Source organism: Cryptomeria japonica, chromosome 3, assembly GCF_030272615.1.
Source record: "Cryptomeria japonica chromosome 3, Sugi_1.0, whole genome shotgun sequence".
NCBI classification, from domain to species: Eukaryota; Viridiplantae; Streptophyta; class Pinopsida; order Cupressales; family Cupressaceae; genus Cryptomeria; species Cryptomeria japonica.
The window spans coordinates 10,524,894-10,532,935 of NC_081407.1; positions in this window are offsets into that span (position 1 = coordinate 10,524,894).

The window sequence follows — 8,042 nt, forward strand, 5'->3', positions numbered from 1 at the left end:
TTGTTGAGCAGGAGGGGCACCCTAAATGGTTACCTTGGGTTTGCATGGTGTTGATGCCCAGTCAACTCCTTGTATAGTAATGGTGTTAACATGAGTATCGATAGGTTCAAGGAACCTACCGAGGAGTCAAATCTAGTGATATTGTTGGTGTAGTCATAAGGGATTGAATGAGATGATGAGACTTTGTCCTTACCATGCTTGGGGAAGTGGTCTTGATACATCTTGAGTTGATCATTAGAATTACTAGGGTTAGCAACAACAACCTCAACGTCACCTTTGTCAATAAGGTCCTGAATGTAGTTCTTGAGTTTCATACACTTTTGTGTATCATGACCTTATACATGATGGTATTCACAATATTCATTCTCATTATACCATCTAGGTTTTTGTTGAATAGCCTCATACAATCAGATCATAGGGAAGATGACAACACAAACATTGACAATATTTTGGAAGACAACCTTAATAAGTTCAACAAGAGGTGTGTATTCGCGTCGGGGTTGATTATTCGAATGGGTTAATCAACCAAGAATAGAGATGTTGTTACGAGGTCTTGATTGGTTGTTGGACTGATTATTGGTGGTGGTAGGCTTGGTCGAGATGGTCACAGTTTGGACATGGTTGGCATCAGTGACTTGATCATTGACAATATTTTTGTTTTTAGACCAATACCTAGGCTTTTTGCTTGACAAAAAAGACCCTTGGGAATCTTTCTGAAAAGGATTTAGGACACCCTGCTCTAGGAGGACTCTTCTAGTGCTAGGCCTTTCTTAGTGAATTGTTCAAAGGTTTCTGGGTTTTAACAACTGAAAGGATGAGACATTTCAGGGACAAGGTTTCATTGAAACAGCTCGATCTAGTAGGATTTAGATAATGTCCCATGGGAACTTCCTAATAAGATGTCACCACCTTTGTAAAGAGTTGAAGAAGGTCTCTTCAGTTCTTTTCTTTATGTTACACAAGTCTATCATAAAGGCATCATTGTCAATATTGTACTCATAGTATGACACAAATTTCTTGACAAGGTCAAGGAATGACTTAATTGAACCATGTAAGACTCTTAGGGAAAATTTTGTTGGCATATGCACACTCCAATGAGACATTGTAGGTGATTGAAGGTTTTGTCATTGATGGCAACCTTACAATCCTATGGCGCTAGCAAGGCATTACACTACACCGGCACTAGCAAGATCAGACTCTACACCGGTACTCAGACCACCAACACCGACAGAGAAAGGAAGCATACCGGCACAGAGGCCAATAAGATTTTTGATATATTATATTTTGTTTATTATTGTAAAAGCTTTGTAAGCCGACTTGGCAAGTTGTAAAATGAATCTTATATATAAGAGAGATCATTGTAGACATTTTGTAAGAGATAAGAAAAAATATTAGGCAGACCTATTATGTGAAATATAGGTTAAGGGTTTATGTAAGAAGCAGAGCAGCAACCGGTACTGGATCTGGCATTATAGATGCTATTCTGAAGCAGTACAAGATACTAGACTTGTATAATCCATCATTGTAAGTCAGTGAGACTTCCCATTGAGCAGTGAGCTCTAGGCAGTTGGCCTTCCTGCATGTGCAGGCCCCTCTTGTAAGTAATATTCTCTTATTTGCCAGTAAGTGAATATTGTGGGTCACAAATCCCACTGAGGTTTTTCCCACACTGGGTTTCCTTGTTAAATCATTGTGTTATGGTGTGTTTTTCATGTGGTTGTTTTTAATTCTATTTATTGCATTATTTCTTGCATATCGGTACACTGTTATAGTATGTTCTACATGTTTTAAGTTAAGAAATTCTATTCACCGGTTAGATACTGATTCACCCCCCCACCCCCCCTCTTAGTATCTGTGGGAATCCTAACAATTGGTATCAGATCCTGGTCCTCTATTTTTAGAAGCCTAACAACTTGAGGAAGATCTTGACACCGGTAGATATGGAAAATTTGATGAAGCAACTTGAACGAGCTTTCTCAAACTATGATGCAGAAAAATTGAAAAACATCAAACTAGAAGATGATCTAAAGGCTGCTCAAGATATCATTCAAGCACTTCAAGAGAATCTTACTATTGCAAGAAATAAGAGAAGAGGACTTTGTGAAAAGATGCAAAATGAGAATGATGAAAAGGAATCACTTAATGATATGATAAACAAGCTGAAACAAGAGAACATGACAACAAAGAATGAGATGCAGGATATGACTATGAGATTTTGTAAAGAAATTGAGGATAGGAAAAAGAATGAAGAAGAATTGACTAGAGACTAAGTGATGTAGCAAATGAGAACACAAGACTTAGCTATGAAAATGATTTATTGAAGACAAATCTGATGCACACTCAAAATGACTCCAATGAACTGATGAGGCAGAAAGAAGTCTTAGAAAGAGAACTAGAATCTGCAAATCAACATAAAGAAAAATTCAAGAAAAGCTCAGAGGAACTTGGCACCTTGCTGAAGAATCAAAAACCTAAAGGTGACACTTCTAGAATTGGCTTTGAAGTTGGTGAAAGATCTGGTACTGCAAACACACAGGATCATAGCAAACTGGTAAAGCAACCTAATGCTTATAAATTCAATGGAAAATGCTTTAACTATAATAAGTATGGTCATAGAGCAAATTAATGTAGATCTAGAAATTATTAGAATATCAACACACCCACCAGTCAATGTTCAAAATGCAACAAAGTTGGTCACAACTCTGAAAATTGCAAAATGAATGTGAGATGTTATGTTTGTGGAAGATTTGGACACCTATCTAATCAATGTAGAACACAAACCAACATAGGTTATGGAAAGGCTATTCAGAAAAATAATGTGACTTGTTATGCATGTAACAAGATTGGGCATATTGCAAAATTCTGTAGAAGTAAAGGATCACCGACAGACAACAAAAATTCTAGCTTGAAAGGAAAAGAAAAGGTTGAAGAGGTAAAACAAGAATTCTCAAAACAATGGATTAGAAAAGCTGATCTAAATGTTGGAAATACTCCTCCACCGGTAGAACCAATCAACACTCCATCGACAGAACCGAGTATTACTCCACCGACAGGACAGAGTAGTGCTCCACCGGCAGGAAGTTCTTCATCAAATTGAAGAAAAGTTTCCTTGAGGGTTTGGCAATCTAATGACACGTGCTATTATTCCCTCGGTTAGAGATGAGAAGTTGGAAATTACTTCATTACCGACAGACAATGTTAAGTGACTACTTAACCGACATGCATTAAATGTGGTAGATGGTAAATAAACATTATAAATGTATGGTTTTGGCTCCATTTCACTTCATCGAGATTTCAAAAATTGGAAGAGCACGACATTTGCAGAGCTAAGGGATTTCAAGCAAAGAGGCGAAGCACTTCAAGCAATCAATCCATCCAAATGCAAAAAAAGGTATTTATCATCATGGCATCCACCTCTCCACTTGAATATATAGAAAACCCTACTGTAGTCGAGGTTATAAAATGCCCTAGGCCCGTATTTCAACTACTTCCCAAGGTAGCAAAGAAAGATGATAATATAGGTGCTTTCTCTCAAATACCAAAAGGAGTTGTTTATGCCGAAGACCCCAGAATTTACATTCACTGTAACATAGAGGAATTGGGAGATGAAGAGATAAAAACAAAGTATAAATCTGTCATATGTGATAATTTTGGAAATGTAAAATCGGAACATAAAATCATTGAAACCCTAGGATTTATTGAAATCCTTTGCATTCCTGAATTTCCCAAGGATGTGATTAGGATAGTCTTAAGCAGGGTACATGGTGAATTTTTCTGGTTAGATGCAATTCACAAAATTACCAAGGAAGCTGTGAAAGCTGTCACAAGGTTACCATCCACTGGTAAAAGACCAAACAAGACTAAGAAGGTCTCCAATGACCTAGTAATGAACTTAACTGGTGCAACATCCGATAGAAGGTCCTTGAGGGTAAATGATGTGACTGATATAAATGTGAGATTTGTTAGCATGATTTTAGGGTATAAAGCTACTCATGCAAATAGACTTAACTCAGTTTCCAGTTTGTGCATTAAAAGTGCTTATGATATGGTTATAGAAAATGTGAAAATTGACATATGTGAATGGTTAAAAGATGAGTTAATTGACAACTTAGGAAAGATAAAGAAAGATAAGAAAGGAACTTTTAGGTTTGGTAATCTGCTTGTATGCTTGATGCTACACATAACCAAACAGGTTCCCAGTATAGGCTATAAAGCACTTGGATTTGATATACCGGTAGGAAAATAGTTAACAAAACTATTGAATAACATGGGTGAAGACAAGGAAAAGAACATTCATGACTACTTTCAAGTACTTAAGGCCAAAATGAAGAAGAGAATCAGATTATCACAGAAGATTGTTGACAAATACAAGGATGATATATGTTTTGTAATAAAAAAGGATGAGATCTAGATGGAAGCAGTCATCCCTAGAACAATCTAGGTAACAGAGATGGGTTATGAGACTGATGATCATATAATTGAAACTTATGCTAAAGCACTTCTGGAAGCTCCAAATGAACCAAAGGAAGAAGCATTTGGTAGTGCTGAAACCATAGAAAAACAAATTCAATCTAAAAAGAGAGTGAAAAAGGTTGAGGCAGTTGTGAGAAGAGGTTCTAGACAGGCAAAGGCTATTAAAGAAGATGTATTGAAACAAACTGGTATCACTCAGGATGAGTTAGCAGCCCTGCAGCCTGAAACTCACCTATCACCGGTAGGCACTTCTTCGAAGAGTGACATGCCTGCAATTTTCAAAAGAGTTGTAAGGAAAAGGGATCCTTCACTGGCATACACACCCTCACCTAGAAGGACTAGACAGAAACAACAAGCAGTGAGATCTCCAGTTAAAAAGACTACACTAAAGAAGAAACTGACACCCAAGAAAAAGAAGAGAACAAAGCAAAACTTGGCCCCTCTTGACATATTGCTAAATGAAATTACAGAGGAAGGGAAACTCAAAAACATAGGAAAGGTCTATGACACTTTGATAGCAGATGAAAAAGAACAAGTGAAAAACAGTGTTATTTTGCACATGGACATGTATAAGAAATTTTTGATGGAGGTAATAGATGAAGTACCAGATGAACTGTTCAAAAGACTGGAAGCAAGAAGACAAGTTGTTATAGAGCTTGATAAGAAAATCAAAATTGAAAAGTTACTAGTTGTTTACCCAGTAAACTCACCTAAGGAGACAGATGATTTAATTGTTGAAGCCAACCGGTCAGTATTCTCTACTACACACTGGCATATTACTTTAATGGTTGGAAGAGTTAATGAGGTAACTGAAGAAATAGAAAATGCATGGGATATATTCCTAGTTGAAAAACAAAAACAAGAAGAGTACATGAGCCACAAACCAATAAAGGTATATCAGAAGGGGAGAGACAAGGGTAAAGGAAAAGTCGGTGGACCTTCTAGTATCAAAGTAAATACAACTTACCCCCACCTCCTTTGATTGCATCACCAGTAAAAACTACTGAAGATCAACCAACAAATGAGAGTATGGACACAGAGGATATAAATCCTAATCCTGAGGTACTATACACAGTAGATGTGGATACACAAAAGATCAACATTGTGGTAGATAAAGATACAACTGGTATGATAGACATGGCTAGTGAGCCACCGGTAACTGAGCAAACTAATCAAACACAAGAGAAACCAACAGATGATAACATAGAGCAACAAATAGAGAAACAAGAAGAGCAAAAGGCTCCAGAACAGGAACATGTATAGGAACAAAGTCATGAGGAAATAGTACAACCGGCAACAGGAGAAGATCAAAAACCATTGCTTAAGGAAATGCAAACATAAACAGACCTACCAGAGGTCACAACAGGCTTGGTTACTTCCTCCATCAACGGAATTCAGAATGTTGGTTCCTCCTCAACAGGCCACAAATCAACAAATGTAACTGAAGTACTCTTAGATTCAATCAAAAGGATAACAGATTGTAGTTCACAAGCTTATAAAGCTATAGATGACACAATCCCAATTTTGAAGGTAATAGCTCCTAACTGTAACATAGACAATAAATATTCTTTAGGACAACTTGACTCTTTGTGTAAATACATCACTAAGAACACAATGACTATTGAGCAAATAAAGGAAGAGACATTGAAGGACAAGGTAGAAATTGAAAAGCAAAAATTCTTTGAAGATCAGATAAAGAAGTGTACTAGAGAATTTTACACACTTCTACCAGAACTGTGTAACTTATTGAAGGAATACAAAACTATGTATAAAGATACTTGCAAAAAAAACTTTTTGATAGTAGACACAGATAAGAAGATGAGAAAGGTACAGGATGAACTCAATAAACTTGCAGACAATTTTGTTAACTCACCTGATACATTATCAGTTTTTGAACAGAAGATAACAACTTTTGAGGAAGGGTTACTTAAGCTAGGAAGATAAAAGGAAAGAAGAGTGGATAAGGAAAATAATTTGAGACTAAAACTGAGTCCAAGATTGGACTATCTAGCATCATTAAGGAAGGAAATATCTGAGGCACTAGTACAGGGACATAAAACACCGACAGAGCATATGCAGCACCTCACTGGTATAGTTAAAAGATCAAAGACAGCAATAAGAGACAACAAGAAGTTTATGGGGAGTATAAACTTGATTTTGGGAGATCTTTTTCAAATTTTAAGCACCTAGTTACAAGGTTTAGACTACAACTCTACTGACATCTTGACAACCTTTGTCATTGATGCCAAAGGGGGAGTAGTAGTATGAGAAAATAACCAGCAAAAGACTTATCTACTCAGGGGGAGTTCTTATATTTTTGGTAACATATTTTTGGAAACATTTTTGGATTACAAGTTTTGCATACACTTTTGAATTTTCTCATGAGTGTTGCCATCAATGCCAAAGGGGGAGATTGTTGGCATATGCACACTCCAATGAGACATTGTAGGTGATTGAAGGTTTTGTCATTGATGGCAACCTTACAATCCTATGGCACTGGCAAGGCATTACACTACACTGGCACTAGCAAGATCAGACTCTACACCGACACTTAGACCACCGACACCAGAAGAGAAAGGAAGCATACCGGCATAGAGGCCGATAGAATTTTTGATATATTATATTTTGTTTATTATTGTAAAAACTTTGTAAGCCGACTTGGCAAGTTGTAAAATGACTCTTATATATAAGAGAGATCATTGTAGAAATTTTGTAAGAGATAAGAAAAAACATTAGGCAGACCTATTATGCGAAATATAGGTTAAGGGTTTATGTAAGAAGCAGAGTAGCAATTGGTACTAGATCTGGCATTATAGATGCTATTCTGAAGCAGTACAAGATACTGGATTTGTATAATCCATCATTGTAAGTCAGTGAGACTTCCCATTGAGCAGTGAGCTCTAGGCAGTTGGCCTTCCTGCATGTGCAGGCCCCTCTTGTAAGTAATATTCTCTTATTGGCCAGTAAGTGAATATTGTGGGTCACAAATCCCACCAAGGTTTTTCCCACACCGGGTTTCCTCGTTAAATCATTATGTTATGGTGTGTTTTTCATGTGGTTGTTTTTAATTATGTTTATTGTGTTATTTCTTGCATACCGGTACACTATTATAATATGTTCTACATGTTTTAAGTTAAGAAATTCTATTCACCGGTTCAATACTGATTCACCCCCCCCCCCCTCTCAGTATCTGTGGGAATCCTAACAAATTCATTGCAGGTAGACATCACTATAGGAGACCTCTTGATAAGCTATGTAAAATTCTTGCACATGTACCCTAGGGTCACCTTTTCCTTTGTACTTGTCAAATTTAGCCATTTCAAAGTTGGGAATGTATGGATCCACTGAGATGGAGGGTTCATAAGGATATGGAAAAATTTACTCAAAGGTATGTGATTTATTTTGAGCCCCGTCCTTGAGGTTTTTAATAAGATTATTCATGTCTTGGATTTCCCTCATGACATCAAGTTCTTGATTTTGAACATTAGGGATATATTGACCTAATTTAGACCTTGGGATATGTGTAGACATGACTAGTATACAACCACCATTATATTGATAAGAGGAAA